Source organism: Panthera leo, chromosome B2 (assembly GCF_018350215.1).
Source record: "Panthera leo isolate Ple1 chromosome B2, P.leo_Ple1_pat1.1, whole genome shotgun sequence".
NCBI classification, from domain to species: domain Eukaryota; kingdom Metazoa; phylum Chordata; class Mammalia; order Carnivora; family Felidae; genus Panthera; species Panthera leo.
In genome coordinates, this window is record NC_056683.1 from 103,257,731 (window position 1) to 103,278,455 (window position 20,725).

The window sequence follows — 20,725 nt, forward strand, 5'->3', positions numbered from 1 at the left end:
TTAATACTTTAAGACAGGGTGGGGAGACAGGGGCAGAAAGGCTGAAAAGCTTAAAACCTTAGCACCCACATGACCATATATCCCCTATGGATAGTCATGGCCAGCAAGACTCATGTGGACACAGGTGGAACTGTTGCTGGAAGCTAGAAGATGTACTATATTTATCTTCCTGCTAAGGCTATCTCCTATTCCAAATACGAGAGATGGAGACTGGCCTGACTAGGTAAAAAGAGGAAAACATTTAGGAGACATCTCTATATTGTGATTTATTGAAGGAGATGAAGAATTCTTACACTAGATAAGAGAAGTATTTCAAGAAGGTGGATAAGGCAGTGTACAGTAAGTTTCTGGAGAAGCAAGGGGGAATTTAAAAAAACAAACAAAAAGCATTAAGAGTTTGACAAGTAAAATAAGATAATGAAAGAGTGGATAAATGAAAAGAACAGAAATAATTTCCAAAATACATAAAATGTATGAGGATCTTCTAGAGGGTTAATTAACTATGGCATTCTACAAAATAGCAATAAACAATAATTTAATACACGAGAAATAACAGATGCATGAGCACTGTTGTAATTCCAGGAAGAAATGATGGTGCATTTGTGTCTGGTGACTTTCTGCTGAGGCATATGGTGACAGCCATATGCATAGATGGCATGGCTAATTGGCTCTTATGCTGTATTTCTGGAGTGTGAATCCAAGACATGACAGAAAGCCTGCCCAGAGTCATCAACTTTGCTCCTCTCCACTTCCACTGGTCCATGTGGGGTGAACGATAAGGTCACAAAAAAACACATATATCTTTTCAATATATATTTATTGAGTCACACCTTGCTAGTGGAGACAACCATAAACAACATGGTTTTGTCCTCATGAAGTCTACAAGCTTTATTCAGGCAACCATTTAGACAATAACCACTGAGAGTGATCCTTGCTATGACAGAAAAGTAAAGGGCACAGAAGATGAGTTTTCCCTGAAGAAAGAATAGCATGTACCAAATCTGGGGATAAGAAAGAGAAAAATAAAAATGGTCAACTGAAAGTGGTGCATTTCTAATACTTTTGACAATCTTGATTTTAAAATCACTCTAAAATTTCAAAGAAATTGAGAAATAAGCATACTAATCCCATCATCAATAAAATGAGGAAACATTTGTAAATCCAAAACACAATACATAATGAAAGAAATTGGATTAAATAATTATAAATGACTCATCAGAAAAAATGGGAAGGCAAACTTCAATATCCCTAAAGGAAGAACTGAATGAGCTGCCAGATGATTTGTGGTGGAGAAACCTCCCAAATATCCAGAAATTTAGGAATATGAGGTGAAACAGAGTGACTGAAAATGGGACTCATGTGCGACCTATGGCTCGAGATGGTAGAACACACTAAATTTTTTATTATTCAATTAATTGTGAGAAAACAAAGAAAATTAAATTAGAGAAATTAGTGTGAACACACAATAAGTTTTAAGGATCTGTGTAAGGATCAATTAAACACCTGGTTACCTCCCCAACACTAACTAGACAAATGACTTCTCCCCTATTTGAAAGGAAACATAAGCCAGAGAGTTTCCCAAATCCAAGGAAGTACAACAAAGACAAGAGAAAGGAAAAGAAAGATAGAAATAAAAGTATTTATTTAAGATAGCAAGCATTTGACTAATAGGAATTTCAGAAAAAGAGAGCAAAGGAGATTGGGGGGTGATTTTATTACTAAGAAAAGAGAACTTTTCCCAGCCTGAAGGATTGAAGCTTTCTGATTGAATGGACTTACTGAAAGCCCAGTACAATAAACAAAAAATAACCCACAGTTAATCATATCTTATTGAAATATTGATATACCAGGCACAGAGAGAAGATCCTGAGAGCTTCCAGAAAGAAAAGCAGTATATAATTGTAGGCACTGTCAATCATTTATCTCAAATGATTGTAGCAAGAGCCTTTTAAAAAAACTATGGCTCGAGCCGGTAAAACACACTAAATTTTTTCTTATTCAATTCATTGTGAGAAAACAAAGAAAATCAAATTAGAGAAATTAGTGTGAACACATAACAAGTCTACAGATGAATTTGAGTTATAAAAGGAAATAAGCTATACAAACAAGAAATGCCATAAACAGAAGAAACAAATTAAAGGAATATTACAAAATGTTAAGAATATCAGAAAATGTTTGCACAAAATGGAAGAGGCTTGATAAAAAAGTGATCAGAAAAATTAAAAGTGTAGAGTAATCTATTATTGGGCAGAAAAGATATACTATGCGGATTTTGAAACACTCTTTGCTTTCTTAAAAAGGATGACAAATGACAAATTGAAAAGGGAAGCCCAGTTTTCAAGAGGAGAAAACTATTCCATATGTCAGTTAATTCCTCATTTGTAAAATTAGGATAGTTCATATGTTGTTGTGACAATAAAATGAATTAGTTAATGTAAAACATTTAGAAAAATCATGACATGTAATAAGCATTCAGTAAGATTAAAAATCATTTGATTTTAATTATGATTATTATCTCATATATTTAGTGTATAAATTCCCAAATCTATCCCTACGTGATATGGATTCACCATAAGATGTTTACTGGTTCAGTGGTGGCATAGTGGAAATGAAAAAATGAGTAAGATGGTGATTAAGAGAAAGTTAGTCTCCAGAGAGTGGAAGAGATTGGATGACAGTATTTCAAATTACTATATGCAGTGGAATTTGCAAATACAGGTTCAACTTATACCATGACTATATCTATTGGTATATTAGTAGTGATGGTACATAGGGTCAAGCAAGGATCATGTAGCTTTTCATTTTTTATTTAGAGCATGGTATAGGGAATAGAGTTGTTGTTGAGAAGCACTGTCAAGTCTCACTGAGAGTTCTCACTGAGAACCACCTACTGCATGGTTAGATTGTAGTAGCTAGGTAAGATCTTCAGGACCACATCATATCCAGTAGAAACAGGGAAAAAGGACAGCAAGGCAGAAGTGCAGGTACATAAACTGAATTCATAGTGAAGGCATGAAGTTAATTTTAAAACCACCTACTTGTGAGTATGGGGTTATAGGATGCTTCCAAGGTTTAAAATACAGTCAGGGACTGGAAAAGGTGAGCTTATAGGAGACTTGGCACAGGGCCTGAGGTAGAGCAAGATGGGAGAAACAAAGTGGTACTCAGCAGCAACCCTGCCCAATTATCTCCTGAGTCAACTTTCCCAAAATATTTTTTCATTTCTCATTCAGTCAGAACAATGCATTGAACATTATGTGGGCTTCAGTAATAAATTTCAACAATTAATGAAAATAAAAGAGAAGCATATTTTAATTTTTATTGAAAATAAGAGAAAATTTAAGAAACTCTATTAAAATTATTAGAACTTGCCCTAAGGACTCCTAATATATTGAATATAAATATATAACACATGCTATAATTAAATTGTCAAATGTCAAAGACAAAAAAAAAAGGAAATTTAAGAGCAACAAGAGAAAAAAGAGAAGTTACATATAAGTAATGTTGATAAGATTGTCTGCAGGTTTTTCAACAGAAACTTTTCAGGGAAGGAAAGAATAGAATAGCATAATCAAACTACTGAAAGAAAATAACTATCAACCAAGAGTTCTATACCCAGTGAAGCTGTTCTTCAGAAATGAAAGAGCAATAAACTTTCCCAAAGAAAAGCTGAGGAAATTCACTACCACCACACCTGCCTCACAAAAACGCCAAGGGAGCTCTTTGAGTGGAAGTAAACAATGCTCATTAACATCATAATAACATAAGAAGCTATTGTACATCTCACCAGCAATGCTAAATATGTAGTCATAGAGTCTGCAATATCATAATAGTGGTGTACCATTCACTTATAACTCTAGTTTAAAAGTTTAAAAAATAAAAGTAATAAAAATAACCATAGCTATAATAATCTGTTATTAGTTCCATAGTATAAAAACATCTAGATTGTAACAACAATAACCTAAATTATGAGGCAGAGGAGAAATAAAAGTGTAAAGTGAGTGAATTCTATTGAAGTTAAGTTCTTATCAGTTTTAAAAAGAGTGTTATAAGTTTAAGATATTTTATGTAAGCCATACGGTAACCACAAGGGAAAATTATGTATTAAATACACAAAATAACATGATAAGAAGTCAAAATGGGGCACCTGGCTGGCTCAGTCATTTAAGGATCTGACTCTTGATTTCAGCCCAGGTCATGATCTCAAGGTTCGTGGATCTGAGCCTCACATCAGTCTCTGGGCTGGCAGTGTGGAACCTGCTTGAGATTTTTTCTTTCCTTCTCTGCCCCTACCCTGCTCGTGTTTTCCCTCTCTCTCAAAAAAGAAATAGATAAACATAAAAAAAAAAATTTAAAAAGAAGTCAAAATATACAGATACCAAAAGACATCAAAACACAAAATAGACAGCAGGAAAAAAAAAAGAACAACAAAATACAAAACAACCAGAAAAAATTAAAATGGCAATAAGTCTTTACCTACCAATAATTACTTTAAATGTAAGTGGACTGAATTATTTAATTCAAAGACATAGAATGGCTGAATAGGTAAAAAACAAGATCCAACAATCCAAAAAGAGACCAACTTTAGCCTTAAAGACACACATGAACTAAGAATGAAGGGATGGAAAAAGACATTGCAAGTAAATGGTAATGACAACAACAAAAAAGGTATGGTAGCTATACTTATCAGATAAATAGACTCTCAACAAAAATGGCAAAAAGAGACAAAGAAGGTCATTATAAAATGATAAAGAAGTCAATACATCAAGAAGATACAATTGTAAATATTTATGGACTCAACAGAGCACCTAAGTATATAAAGCAAAAGCAAACAGAGGTAAAAGGAAAAATAAACAATAATACAATAATAGTTTGAGATTTTTATGCCCACTTTCAACAATGGGTAGATCATTCAGACAAAGAATCAATAAGGAAACAGTGGATTTAAACAACGTTATGGACTAAATGAACCTAACAGACATACACAGAATATATACAACATACAAAAAATATATAAAATTAACATACAAAAATCAGTAGTGTTTCTATACATGAACAATAAATTTTCTGAAGAAAAAAGAAATCAATACTATTTGCAATGGCATCAAAAAAATATATTTAGGAATATATTTAACTGAGGTGGTGAAATACCTGTACACTGAAAACCACAACATATTGATGAAAGAAATTGAAAAATATATAAAGAAACTTAAAGATATCTTGTGTTAATGGATTAGAAGGATTAATATTATTAAAATGTCAATACTACCAAAAGTGTTCTATAGATTCAATGCAATCTCCTCTAATATTCCAATAGCATTTTTTATAGAAGTATAAAGAAATCTCCTAAAATTTATGTGGAACCACAAAGACTCCAAATAGCTAAAGAAATCCTGAGAAAGAAGAGGCATCACAGTTTCTGATTTCAAGCTATATTATAAAGCTATAGTCATAAAAACAGTACAGTGCTGATATCAAAACAAATAGACCAATGGAAAAGAATCAAGAGTCCAGAAATAAATCCAAGCATATATATTGTCAACTAATATTTGACAAGGAAGTCAAGAATTCCCAATGAAGACAAGATAGTTCTTTCAATAAATGTGTTGGAATAATCAGATATTCACGTAAAGAAGAAAACTGGACCCATATCTTATACCACTCCAAAAATTCATTCAAAATAAATTAAAGACTTAATGTAGGACTTGAAATCATGAAACTCCTAGAAGAAAACATAGGAATAAAGCGCCTTGACAAAGATCTTGGTAATTAGTTTTTAAATATGGCATCTGGTGCACAAGCCAAAAAAGCAAAAATAAGTAAGTGGGACTACATCAGACTAAAACATTTCTGCATGGAAAAAGAAACCATCAACATAGTGAAAAGACAACCTATGGAATGTGAAAAAAAAATGTATGCACGTATCTGATCAAGGGTTAATATCCAAAATATACAAAAACTCATTCAAAAGCAAAACAATCCAAATTTTAGAATGTGCAAAAGATCTAAATAACGTTTCTCCAAAAAAGATATATGAAAATCAAACAGATACATGAAAAGATGCTCAATGTCACTAGTCATTAGGGAAATGCAAATTTATTAAAACCACAATGAAATATCACCTAAGGCCTGTTAGAATAGTCATCATAAAAAAAGATACTAAGGGTACCTGGGTGGCTCAGTCGGTTAAGCCTCCGACTTTGGCTCAGGTCATGATCTCATGGTTTGTGAGTTTGAGCCCCACGTCAAGCTCTATGCTGACAGCTCAGAGCCTGGAGCCTGCTCCAGTTTCTGTATCTCCTTCTCTCTCTGCCCTCCCGGACTTGCATTCTGCCTCTCTCTGTCTCTCAAAAATAAATCAATGTAAAAAAATAAGAATAAAAATAAAAAGATAATAGATAGCAAATGTGGACATGGATGTGGAGAAAAAGGAACCCTCATGCATTCTTGGTGGGATTATAAATTGGTAAAGTCACAATGGAAAATAGTATGGAGTATCCTCAAAAAATTAAAAATAGAAGCACCATGTCATCCAGAAATTCCACTTCTGGGCATATTTCCGAAGAAAACATGAATACTAATTGAAAAAGATATCTGCACACCCATGTTCATAGTAGCATCATTTACAATAACCAAGACATGGAAAAAAAAACTAAGTGCCTATCTGTAGATGAATGGATACAGAAGTTGTCTCACACACACACACACAGGAATATTATTCAGCCATTAAAAAGGAAAAATATCTTACCAGTTGTGACAATGTAGATGGACCTAAAAAACATTATGCTAAGTGAAACAAGTCACACAAACAGAGAAAGACAAACATTGTATGCACTGTATGATCACTTATATGGAGAATCTTTTTAAAAAAGTACAGAAAAAGAGATCATATTTGTGGTTATCAGAGGCAGATGGTGGGAGAAGAAGCACAATTAGAAAAAGATGGTCACAAGTTACAAACTTCTAGTTAAAAGATAAATAAGTACTAGGGATATAAAGTACAACATGGTGATTATAATTAACACTGCTGTATTATAAATAAGAAAGTTATTAAGAAAATAAATCCCAAGAGTTCTCATAACAAAGATTTTTTTTCCTTTTTTTCCTTTTCTTTTTCTTGTATCTATATGAAAAGATGGATGTTAGCTGAACCTATTGTGTAATTATTTCAGAATATATGTAAATCAAACCATCATGCCACATGCCTTAAAGTTATACAGTGATGTATTTCAATTATTTCTTAATAAAACTAAAAAAATTTTAAAATTAATTTACTTTCATGAAGTTGTAGTACTGAGATCCCTGAGGTTTCCTTGCTGGCTATCAGCTGGTGGTTGTTCTTAGCTTCTGGAAACTCTTCACATTCCTTGGTTCCTGGCCTCCTCCATCTTCAAAGCCAGCAAGGGCCCATTGATTGTTCTCATGTTTTGAATTTCTATGATTCCCATTCTACTTTTCTACTTTTAGGGGCTCATGAGGTTATATGGAACCATGCCAAGTACAGGATAAGCACCCTGTCATAAGGTCAGCTGATTAGTAACTTTGGTAACATCTGCGAAGTCACTTTCACTGTATAACATGACATATTCACAAGCATGAAGTCAGGGGACAGAGACCATGGGGACAAGAAGCATGATCATCACAGAAGATAACACCCCTCAAGGAAATAGCTGTGGGATCCAGAGTCCTTCCACAGATCCAGCACTCAAAGCTCATGCCACTACCATCATCCAGTACTAGAACTTAGCATCCCCAGTGGTCCCACCACCTACTGGATCCCACCATGATCTGTCTCTATGTACCCCCCAAGATTACAGAAACAATAAACTTCTGGAAACACCACATCCACTTTTTGCAGTTGCAGGTAATTCCTGTAATTGCAAATTTCTAGGTTGCAACACCTTTTTGGCTCCTTCAACTTCCCCAACGTTTTCTAACATATGCCTCTGTGGTCAATACTTTCTAAATTAGCTATCAATACATTTCTGAATTTTCATTTTGCTGATTAAAATCTGACTAGTGGAGGTACCATATGACCAAAGGGCCCTGTGGCCTTAGGAAACACCAGGTCATCCAAAATTAAGCACTTTTTCTTTCTGCAGGACTTTTTAGAACATTGCATATATTAATGAGTATTATGAACACCCCAAAATGGATCTAGCATGCACATCACTGTTTACCAAATATTTTTTGTCAAGGGACCTTTGTCTTATGGAGCATATAGGCTTAGAGCTTGTGAAACTTAAGAAACACTATTATAGTTGAAATCTTCTCAAGTTATTGTGTTAATTCTAATCAACACCAAATATTTGATTAACAAAAATTTTGTCTACATTTGTCGAACTTAGAGTAGTATTTGGGAGTTAATTTTGATAACCAGAGAAGTTAAAACTGATAAAGTTTTGTTTTGTTGTTTTGTTTTGTTGTGATGTGTTGTGTTTTCTCAATCAGTTCCCTGTAGCCATCTTTCCTCTAGGCATTGAAAGCCATTCCAAAATCTAAGTGAGAAAGTCATTCTCAAAGATATCCATATAGTGAAGGAACTTATCAGGTAAAGGCCAGGTTTCCTTTTAGCTCTCTCTCACCTTTAAGAATCTTAACTATGTTCAAAATAGGGTTTCTTTCAACTACCTCTGCTTACTTCTCCTGGTGTTGTTTTTCTCTTATTCCTGTTCCCCATTGCTTTGCTGTTTGCCTCCCATCCCTCACCCTGAGAACAGATGAGAGACCTAACATCAAGGGCAACCATGAAGGAAAAACAAAACTCTGAAAGTGTCACAAATGGCCCCACAACAGAGCAAGGGTTAAGTAATCTACCTCCCTCTTGATGAACTCCTATAGTCATTAAAAATGACAATTATGATGATTTTGCAGCAACATGGAAAAATGCTTATGATATAATTAATAGTAGATGGAAAAATGCAAAACACAAAATGAGAGCTACACTATGATTATGACTATTTGGATTATATGTTCATGGGGACAAAAACTGGAAGGGAACATGAAACACATAAAAATAGATTGTCAGGGATGGCAGGGAAATCCTGGGTGAATATTTTCTCTCTTTACATTCAGCCAATGGTTCTGTAACACTCAAGCACATTTTAAAAACTAAAATTAAAGAAAAACAGACTTAAGAATGTGTGCAAGTGGTAGAGAATTGACAATCATTCTTGTTTGTGTAAGGGTGAGAAAGTAGGATCTATATAGAAGGATAAAAAATAGTCAATCTGTTTTTTATATCAAAATGTAACTTGTTTACTTGCTGTTTAAAAAAACAAAGCATCATGCTTCTAAGCAACCAACCAGGCCTTGCTTGGTAAAACCAACTTTATGTTACTAAACGTTTGAGGCTCTAATGTAAAAGGTAATTCCACCCTCTCAAGTTGAGACTTGAAGGTCATTGTAGCAGGAAAAACAACAAGATGAGAACATGCTTTCTGCTGGGTAGGGGTGGGAAGTGGAAGAACTGAAAAAAAGGACTAGCAAAGACTTTGAATGGGCCCCATTCACCAAAGGTTACATTCCAGAAGGTTGTCTAAGGATGTCTGTAGCAGGTAGATACCAAGGAAAGGGCTATACCACCCACAGGTCCAGAGTATCTCACCAGTCAACTATCCCAACTTCATGTTGGGGACTCTTGTACACTTACTCTTAGAGTAACCACCTCTGGTGGTCCAACTGTGGTGAGAATGCCACAACGCCCTGCCTGAGCCTCAGGTGTTAGGGCCTGTGGGCTCACAAAGCAGTGGAAGGTCTCCTGGGGCTTAATGAAAATGTGGAACATTCAGAGCTGGGCAGAGATGAGCACGGACTGGAAAAAGCAAAAGAAGAATGACTGTTGGGCATATCTGTGTTCAGGGAGACAGAACAAACTTGTGACAATGAGCATGGCTCTGCTATATACACTTTGGAGAACAAAGTAGCCTAAAGGAACAAAGCCAGGAATTTATCCTGTAAATTAGGAGTGTGGGGGTACTCTGAAACCAGGCAGTGTGAAGGAAGGGAAAAAGAAGGAGTGCTTGTTCCAAGCCAGTGGGACCCTAGCCAAGGGGACAGGAGTGTTGGCACGCCTTAGGAGAAAGAATTGTGTGACAGACAGATAAGCACGAGCTGGAGACACTCTGGAGTAATCAGGCACCATGAGAGTTAAGGAAAGAACTTGATGGATGGACTAAGATCTAGGCATCTGACCTCTCTCTAAGCAGTGTTCTCTTGTGCCCATCCATGCCTGCAACAGAGGCACTGGTTAGAGGCTAAACTTGGTGTGGAGTGAGGATCCCAGCACTGAGATACCTGTCAGGTGTACTCAGAGCCCGAGCTAGCAGTAATGACTGAGTTCAAATGAATGAGTCCTGAAAGTAATGTCCACAGGCATGTGGTAGGCTGAAAAATGGCCTCCCAAAGATGTCCTCCTCCTAATCCCTGGAATCAATGAATATGCCACCTTACCTGTCAGGAGGGACTTTCCAGATGTGATTAAGGTAATGGACATTGAAATGAAATTATCCTGGATTAGCTGGTGAGCCCAATGTAGTCACAGATGTCCTCATAAGAATGAAGCAGAAAGGTCAGAGTCAAACAAGATGTGACAAGAGAAGGAGAAATCAGAGTAATGGGAAACCACAGGTCAAGGAGTATGGGTAGCTTCTAGACACTGGAAAAAGCCAAAGAAATGGGTTTCATCCTAAAGCTTCCAGCAGGAACACAGTCCTGCCAATATATTGATTTTAGCCGAGCAAAACAGATTTCAGACTTCTACCTCCAGAACTGTCAGAAAATAAATGTGTCTTGTGTTAAGCCATTTAATGTATACACAATTATATTAATGTATATATTTATAATTAACTAGAAAACTTTGAAATGTAGGTTTGTAAAAAATATATACCAGTAAAACAAATTAAAAAAAACAGAAGAAGAAATATTTGATTCATGATAACAATAAAAGTTATAAAATGCTCAAAAATAAACAACAAAGTCATGGAATACATAGGAAGAAAAGCATGGAATTTCACTGAGGGACATAAAATGAGATATCTGTAAATGGAAGAGTATTTCTTTTCCTTCAATAAAAAGACAGAATATCATAAAACTGTCAATATTCCAAAAATTAATTTATAAATTTATTATAATCTCAAATAAAATTCTAACTTGATTTTAAATTTTAGAATTATATGAAGTATAGGAAAACTTAATTATCTGAAAATATCTAAGATAACAATTTTGAGAAGAGAACATTGCTCAACTTAACATATACTATAAGTTCATGTAACAAAAATATTCTGGAAATAACATAGGAAAAGAAAAATATATAAGCAAAGAGTCCAGAAATAAAGCCCAGCACATAAACAAATTTAACATATGAAAAGTTATTATCTCAATTCAAAAGAAAAAAAATTAAAAATGCTGGTTCAAGTTGCTTTTCATGAAGGAGGGTATACCTTTGGACCTTTTTTACACACCACAAACAAAATCAATTTTAGGCTTATAAAAATTTTTCATATAAATGTAAAATAATAAAATCTTAAAGAAGATTTAGGAGAATAAATACATAACCTGGAGGTTGGCAGCTTATCTTAATCAGTAGTGAAAATTGGGAAGCTATAAAATGAAAGAGCACCATGATCCCTTACTTATAAATAACTAACATAAGGTAAAATATCATAACTAAGTCAGAGATTGAATCATAATTTGGGGAACATATTTACCAAGTATTTGACAATCTTAACATATTAAATAAAAAATATAATCCAATAGAAAAATAATAACCAAAGTTTAGTAGCCTTGTAGTTCTAGTTTAAAAAAAAATTTTTTTAACGTTTATTTATTTTTGAGACAGAGAGAGACAGAGCATGAACGGGGGAGGGTCAGAGAGAGGGAGACACAGAATCTGAAACAGGCTCCAGGCTCCGAGCTATCAGCACAGAGCCCAACGTGGGGCTCGAACTCACCGACCGGGAGATCATGACCTGAGCTGAAGTCGGCCGCCCAACCGACTGAGCCACCCAGGCGCCCCATGTAGTTCTGGTTTAATAGAACCACATGATCTCATTTCCCGTGTAGGCCAAGATCTTAAATTTCTGTGACAAGATACCAACACTAGAAAACTCTATGTAGGATGCTTGAAACCACAAATGAAAGCAAAATATTTACTCATTGGAGTCTGTGAAAGTAATAGTCTCAAAAGAATCACGGATCAGATTACAGATTATTTTGTTCTATTCTGAGACATATTATGGAGCAAATCACTCATAAAAAGGGATATCTGGAAACCTCATTATTAAAGAATGAAAGAAAAACTTGAAGAGTATAAATACATGAGGAACATAGAGCTGCCTTTAAATATTTTATTCCTTCTTGTTCTATGGGCAAAAAAACCTTAAAAAGTAGTGTGTATTCCATAATAAAAATAATTCAAGTAACATTTGGATGGCAGTTTTCCAAAATAGAGTATAAAATATTACTATTCAGTGTCAAAGGTTAGATTTTGTTTCAGTCTAAAACTTTTTTCTATTTTCTCTTTGATACAGCTACCAAGCATATGAATCCCCTTTCACTGATTTTAAGAGTGTATTTAATGGAGTAATGGCAATTTATCAAAAATGTCCTTCTGAGTCTATGCCAGGTTTCATATAGGTGACTGGGCTCTCCTATTACACAAACTTGGGTTGTAAAATAAATACTGCCAGACACCCACTGTGATCCCTAAAAGAGTATTTGTATATCACTGATCATACTGCTTAGCACATAGTAAGTAAGAGAAACCCCATTCAAATTTGCTTGAGAAGAGAGAGAGAATTATATTAATTATATCATTAGTTTATTAAAACCAGTATAATAGTAGCATTTAATTATGTTATTCCTTTTTTATTAGCTGCAATTTTTATAGCCAAAGAAGAATTCTTATCAACTTCTGGTTATCCTAAAGTACATTTATAATAAAAAGGAAGGATAAATGCTTGATTTTTTCCCTTTATTTACCAGTTTTGTAGTTTTCCTCATAGATCTTGTGCATATTTTGTTAGATTTATACCTAAGTATGTTATTTTGGGTGCAATGCTAATGTAAATGATACTGTATTTTTAATTTCAAATTCCACTTATTCATTGATGGAATATAAGGAAGTGATTGACTTTTGTATATTAATCTTGTATATTGCAGCCTTGCTATAATTGGTCCAGTTGGGTTTTTTTTTAATTTGATTCTTTCAGATATTCTTACAGATGATCATGTCCTCTGTTAACAGTTTTATTTCTTTTTCACAGTCTGTGTGTATTTTATTTTTCCTTTTTCTCGTCTTATTGCATTAGCTAGAGTCTCCAATACAATGTTGAAAATTAAGATGAGAACACATCTTTGCCTTGTTCTAATTTTAACAGGAGAACTTCCAGTTTCAAACTATTATGTATCATGCTAGGTGTAAGTTTTTGTTGACATTCATTATCAAATTGAGGAAGTTGCCCTGTATTCCAAATTTACTGAAAGTTTTTATCATGGGTGGTTATTCTATTATGTCCAGTGTCTTTTCTGCATTTATTTGCATGGTCATGTGATTTTTCTTCTGTGGATGTAATAGATTAGATAATTGATTTTCAAATGGTGAAACAACGTTGCATATCTGGAACAAATCCCATTTCTTTGTAGTATATAATTCTTTTATACATTATTGGATTCTATTTGCTAATATTTTTTGAGGATGTTTGCATATATGTTCATGAGACATATGGATTTGTAGATTTCATTTCTTTTAATGTTTTGGTGTGGCTTTGGTATTAGGGTAATGATAGCCTCATAGAATGAGTTAGGAAGTAATCCTTCTACTTCTGTCTTCTGGGAAGAGATTGCATAGGAATGATATAATTTCTTAAATGTTTGGTAGAATTCACCAGTGAGCCAATCTAGGCCTGTTACCTTCTGTTTGGGAAAGTTATTAGCATTGATTCAATTTCTTTAATAGACATAGATCTATTCAGATTGCCTATTTTCTTTCATTTGAATTTTAACAGATTGTGTCTTTTGAGGAATTGATCCATTACATCTAGGGGCTATCAAATTTATGGGCATAGAGTTTTTAGTAGTATCCTCTTTTTATTCTTTTAATGTCCATGGGATCTAAAGTAAGATTAAACTCACAAGAATGTAAGAACCTCCCCAGATTGAAATCCCCCCTGGAGATTTTATCTCTCAGGCTTGACCACACTGAGACTCCAGCAAATTATTTTTATAGTTCAGGTTTCCCATCCCAGTAGTGGTTCCCACAAAGGTGGGATTCTTCTCTAATAAATTGTTATTACCTGTATACGCCTGTTTCTCCAACTTTAGAAACAGAGGTTTAGATCTCTGATAGATCTAAAAATCTTGTTGATTTTTCAGTTTGTTCAACTTGTTATGATGAAGTGACAACTATTAAGTTCCTTGACTAACCAGCAATCAGTGCTCCCACTCTATTTTTATACCAATCTATCTTTTAAAGACATTTATAAAATAAGGAAAAGTTGTTTTAATTTACTTACTTATATACCATTTCTTTGCATAGATTCAAATTTCCATGTGTTGTCATTTTTCTTTTTTTCTAAAAGATTGTCTTTTACATCTCTTGTAGATCTGATCTGGTGATTAATTTGTTTTACTTTTATACACCTTTAAATGTTTTTATTTTCTCTTCAGTTTTGAAAGATATTTTCACAGTGTTCAGAATTCTAAGTTGACAGTTCCTTTCAGTATTTTAAAGATATTGCTTCACTGTCTTTTGGCTTGCATTTAAAAATTAAAAAAAATAATCAAGACTCCTCAAACAGTGGTGCAAATTTCAACTGATCACATCCTAAGAAGATAATAATTTATCTGTTTTCATAGACTGAAGAGTACATGGAGGCAGGGTGCTGATCATTAAAGCAGAAACTACGTATGCAAAATGGATTATATTATGACTAATAAAAGAGATATATTTAAGAAACACAATCATGATGTATATCAACAGAATATCTAAACTCAAATAGATGTAGTATTTGTTCCATGAGTCTTACTTTTAAGACTGAGACCACAGATAAATTGACCTAACAGTAACTTCACATAATATGAATGTGCCAGCAACCTGATTAGTTCACAAATTATCAACAATTCCTTGAGGCCCCCAAACACTGTATATATATCCTTCCATAACTTTTCTCATTTTAAGATATTTCACAGATCCTCTGAAGAGTATTTTCTTTCAGGTAGCAAGCTCAATAAGTCTAATTTTACATATATATATATATATATATATATATATATATATATATATATATCACTATATACTAAAACTCTTAGTCCCCTGTTGTGATAGACTGAATAATACTCCCTAAATAATGTTTGTTTTAATCCCTGGAATCTGTGAATAAATTACTATATATGGCAAAAGACTTTGCAGATGTGATTAAGGATCTTAAGATGGGGAGGTTATTCTAGGTTATCTAGGTGGGCCCATTATAATCACAAGGATCCTTAGAAGAAAGAGTCTTACACACACAGAAAACAATGTGATGCTGGAAGCAGAAGGACAGAAAGAGAAAGAGTCATTAGAAGTTGTCATGCTCTTGGCTTTGAAATATGGAAGTGATATTCATGAACCAAGGAATGTATATGACCTCTAGGACTGGAAAAGGCAAGAAAACAGATTCTCTTCTAGGCCTCCAGAAGGAAGAAGCCTTATGTAACTCTTTTAGACTTCTGACCTCCAGAACTGCAAGATAACAAATTTGTGTCATTTTAAACCTCTAAATTTCATTTGTTGCAACATTAATAAGAAACTAATGCGGTAATAATATAAAATGATTTCTTACCCATATGTGTACATGTATATGTGCTGCACATACTTTTAGAATCAACATGTCAATGTTATAATATTAATAACAACATGATTACAAAAATCAGTTAAAGGGTTATTGTGGTTTGTTTTGGGGTTTTTTTTTGTAGTTTGTTTGACCTTAGGATATAAATCTCATGAGGGATGTACGAGTCGATTCCTTATTTTAAATTTCTATTTAAAGCTTCTCTATTTTAGCCACTAATGTAATACAGTTAGGTTTATTTGCTTCATTTGCTTACAATTTTTAGAGGTTGTTTTCTTTGTCTCATTTTGCTTTGATGTTGTTTCCTAATTATGTAAAATATTTCCATGTTTTCAAAGTCAAAACTAAACCACAGAATACTTTTAAAAAGTCTATATTTAATCTCTATGCCTTCCATTCTGGAATATTCCTTTTCCATCTAAGATCGCCACTTATATTTCTGGCCTTTACAAAATAACAATTCTTTTCTGCTTTCCTATATGACAGCATGGTGATCTTCATTTTTTTTTAAACGGTAATTTCCTGTTTTTCAAGGGAATTGTGCCAGGAGTGGTATTCCTAATTCTCCCTTTTATCCTCTCTCATAAACCAAATTTTCTGTTAGTATGTCCACTGATTACTTCTTTTATCTCTCACCTTTTTATTAGTCATCTATATAGCATTTTAATATCTGTTGGTACAATCTATGTTAATGCATGAAAACTGGTTACACGGTTTGACATGTCATTCAAAACTTAACAAGTAATCTCCAGGGTAAGAGTTATGCTGCCCTCAACAGAATTCACTCATCCCTAAGAGTAAATAGGAAATGGATGTTGTCTATTTCACAAAGAACTCTATTTCTTGTTTTTACTTTATAGGATATATTCCTTATACCTCTCCCAATGTCAACAAACTCTATCTTTCAAAACCTTTCATCCTTCCCAGGCACCAGCTTTTTAAGGTTAAAAGAGAAACTGGACTGTGCTTTAAAATGATTGTTTGAATTCTACTTTGATTAATTTCTCTCTTTTTGTTTTATGTGTTTTCTTTATTTTTCTCTTTCTTGCAAAAAAGAGGGATTTGTTCACAATTAAAACAAATGAAATAATAAATAATATATTATATCTATGAAAGTCTCAACAATTTTTTTCTCCAATACATTTTCTTTCTTAACCTTGTATATTCTATAATAATATCACAATTTACTACCACTCAGGCTTAGAATCGTGAATTAGCAGGAGCATCACATGTCATCAACATTTGTAGTATGAGATAATATTTTACACACACACACACTCTGAATGTCTAAAAAGTAGGTACTATTATTTCAGTTTTATAGATGATATGACTGAGAATTAATGAAATTTAAAAATTAAATAGTTGGGGGAAGGCTACTGGGATATGAAACAGTGGATATCATATTTCAAACAAATGTCTCTTACATCCTGGAGGCAATAATTTTGCCAATGTCACTAGACTTTTTTTGTTCAAATTTCTAATCATAAGACTCTGTTTATTTTTATTTTTTTTAATAACACCTCTTCAAAACAAAAGCCTTTTCAAGTCATTTTATGTTTAGAAATGGTTCAGTTCAATGGTTAGCAATGCATGCTCTGAATACCAGACTACAGGGGTTCAAATTTCAGCTTGCTAAATGTGTTCAACCTTGACCAAACTGTTTATAATACACTTAGACTACCTTTGCGTATAAGATTTTAATAAATATTAAATGTTTTTATTGAAACAACCATCTCTTTATCTAAAGTTCTGATTATTTTCCCCATGAATTATGTCAAAATTTTACTTCCTCTAGTCTTGACATGGCCCTCTTTGACAAAGTAGCCTTCCACAAAATACAAATAAAACTTCAGTGTTTCCTTGAATCTTTATTTGAATGGTTTCTGAATCTTGATTAACAGAGACTATGAGGATTCCATTTGATCTTTGATTCTTTACCCAGGGTCAGGACAGAGGGATGAGTAACAGCCAAATTTTACTGAAAAAATTTGATATCAACTCATCTTCAACCCTATACAATTTTCTGTAGAAGTTCTTTGTTAAGAAACTTAACAAAGCCCCCTCTCTCTTTTCCCAATGGAAAACTTTTCTTATCGTCTTGACAACATTCTATCTTTTTTTCTTATAAAGAGTAAAGAGAAAATACAAAACCTCTCTTCCCAGCATGTGGCTTTCAATTACCACTTTTATTTATTCTTAAAACAAATATACTCATATTCCTAACATTACAGGTATTTTAAGTGAACTCCTCCCAGAAATAAGAACTTATTTTAGGTAGCTAATCCTTCTGGTTATATAACTTTTTAAAAAATGTTTATTTATTTTTGAGAGAGAGAGAGAGACAGACAGAGTTTGAGTGGGAGAGGGGCAGAGAGAGAGAGAGAGAGAGAGAGAGAGAGAGAGAGGGACGGAATCTGATGCAGGCTTTAGGCTCTGAGCTGTCAGCTCAGAACCCGATGCAGGGCTTGAACCTACAAACCATGAGATCATGCCCTGAGCCAAAGTTGGACGCTTAACCAACAGAGCCACCTGGGAACCTGTCTGGTTATATAACTTTTGAAAATATTTTTATTTTAATGAAATAAATTGCATCTTTTTACACAACTATTAAGGAAGGTTTTTGTCTTCAAGAAAAAAAAATCCCTGTAACCACTCTGCCAAGGTCCTGTGTTCTCTTGCCCTATCTAAATGGTTAATAGAATCTTCCACTACTCTTTCTTTACCTCTCTGCTTTAAACCAAGCAAGTGTCCATTTACTTTACCCCAGAGGATCTTTGCTTTATTGTTACATCTGTTCTTAAATTTGTGATCTAGTTATTCTCATATATTGCCTCATATACTTATATGTCTACGTATTTTAAAGAAACTAAGCCTTTATTTCCTTGTTTCATAAATAAAATTGACTGAGTTGGTTGCTTTTCAGTGATTAGTCAAAGAGACCAAATCCCATATCGTCATGGGACTCTTCCGATTCTTGTTTTGTTTCAACCTTGCCTGGGGCAGCAGCAGAAGCTGCAAGAACAGCTGTGGTAGCAGCAGTCACAAGTGCAGGTGGATCAGCCAAGAAGACCTTGATCTTTTCAGCAAGGGACCATACGTTATCGGCAAAGACAGAACTCATTTGTATCCACTGATAATAGAATGGTGTACTGATGCAACAGTGGGGTAACCAATCTGCAAACATACACTAGCAACATGGCAAACACCCTCCAGGAAAGGAATGCAGTTTCCTCTGTGATATCAAGCACTTCAGGGTTGTAGATGTTGCCATTGTTAAACACCTGCTGGATGATCAGCCCAAAGGAGAAGGGGTGGGGGGGGATGTTCAGCAGTATGGCTTTGCTGGCTCCCACTTTGTCTCCAGTCTTAATCATTTGCACAGCACTCAGTATTTCAAGTTCTCAGTATTTTAATGGTTCAATGGTTCATCGGTTCTCCTGGAGATTTAGTAATGGTGATTTCTAAATCCTGGAAGAAGGAGATCTTCTTTAGCCCCATACCAGTGTTGTGGGCTGGTACAGTGATATCATGTGGAGTTAAGCCACCCGTATAGGTGGCTGCTGGCCGTTTATTGTCTAACAGCATGTCTCTGATCTGAGTGATTAGAGCTCTGATCTCAGTTCACCTTCTTGGTGAACACAAAGCCCACATCCCCCTAGATATGAGGCAACAGTTTCTCCAGAGCAGAGATATTCTCCGGATGCCCCTGGATGGCCTTGTGATTGAATCATGATGTTTTTGCCCATAGGACCACAGCTTTCCCCAAAACAGGGGCATGCCAGTTTGCTACATCTGCTTGGAGTCCATGTTGTCTGCTCCCACAGTGAAGACTTTTAGATAATCATTGAAAAGTTGGATTATTTTAAGGAAGTAGATGGGTTTTCAGGTTGCCATGTCTTCCCTAGGCATTACAATAGTGCATTGGGGATTGCCACACAGGGTCTAATTGACACTGTTACTCTCATGAGGATGCCTGGTGAGAGGTTTATGTATCTATATTTTATTATCTTAACAGATTTATAAACTCCTTGATAAGACTCCTTGAGACACATGTATGGACACTCCTTCACATGCATGGTGCTTTGAACATAATAGGCACTCATTAATAGTTATTCAATGATTGATCGAATGATTTCATAAATACCTCAAGGAACATGTTGAACATACTGTGTGTGCCCATTATTTACTGATCATTTGTATGTAAGAATATAAGTCTTTTGAATTATTTCAAATTTTATGTGTTCTCAAACTCAGCTGTCATGGAAGGAGAGTTGCATGTCAGAAATACAAACAGGTCTCCATTTATATAGCACTGATATAAATGTCCAGTGTGCAGCAAATGACTAACTTTTTGAAACATTTATGGTCTATTATTTTCCATTTGCCTTAAATCAACAGAAAAATCCCTTCATAATACATTTCTGAAACTGACTTTTCAGCTTATTTCTTGTGAATGCATGATGCCTGCATTTCCTCTCCTTCTTCCTCCTTTCTTCTACACCCCTAAACACAAACTCACTATTTACAGTGCTCAACAGTACTTCAACAGAAAACAGGTCTGTACCCTACATAAAATAAGTTTTAAAAAAATCCACTTTGCATTCTGACTAGAAGCTCACTCCTAGTTTAAAATCCCATTTATCATATCTGCAAAATATCCATCGTTATTTCAATGCAAAAGAAGCATGAGAGAATCAGCATCATAACAAATTGCCATTACATAAAGTGTTTTGTACATTTTACAAAAATGGTTGCCTATATAATCACATTGCTAGGCCACCAGTCAGAGGTCTGAAAGGGATTCATGTAAGCGAGGAGTCAGCTTAACCTTAGCTTTAAAATAATGTGCCTTTGGGCTTGGAGGTCAAGTGAGAGGTTCTGAGTGAAGATACAAA

General features: G+C 34.4%; 1 pseudogene; it reads right to left on the bottom strand.

Annotated features, from left to right (window-relative positions):
- Positions 1–18,756: 18,756 nt before the first annotated feature.
- On the bottom strand, positions 18,757–19,739 carry LOC122219138 (annotated as a pseudogene).
- Positions 19,740–20,725: the final 986 nt, after the last annotated feature.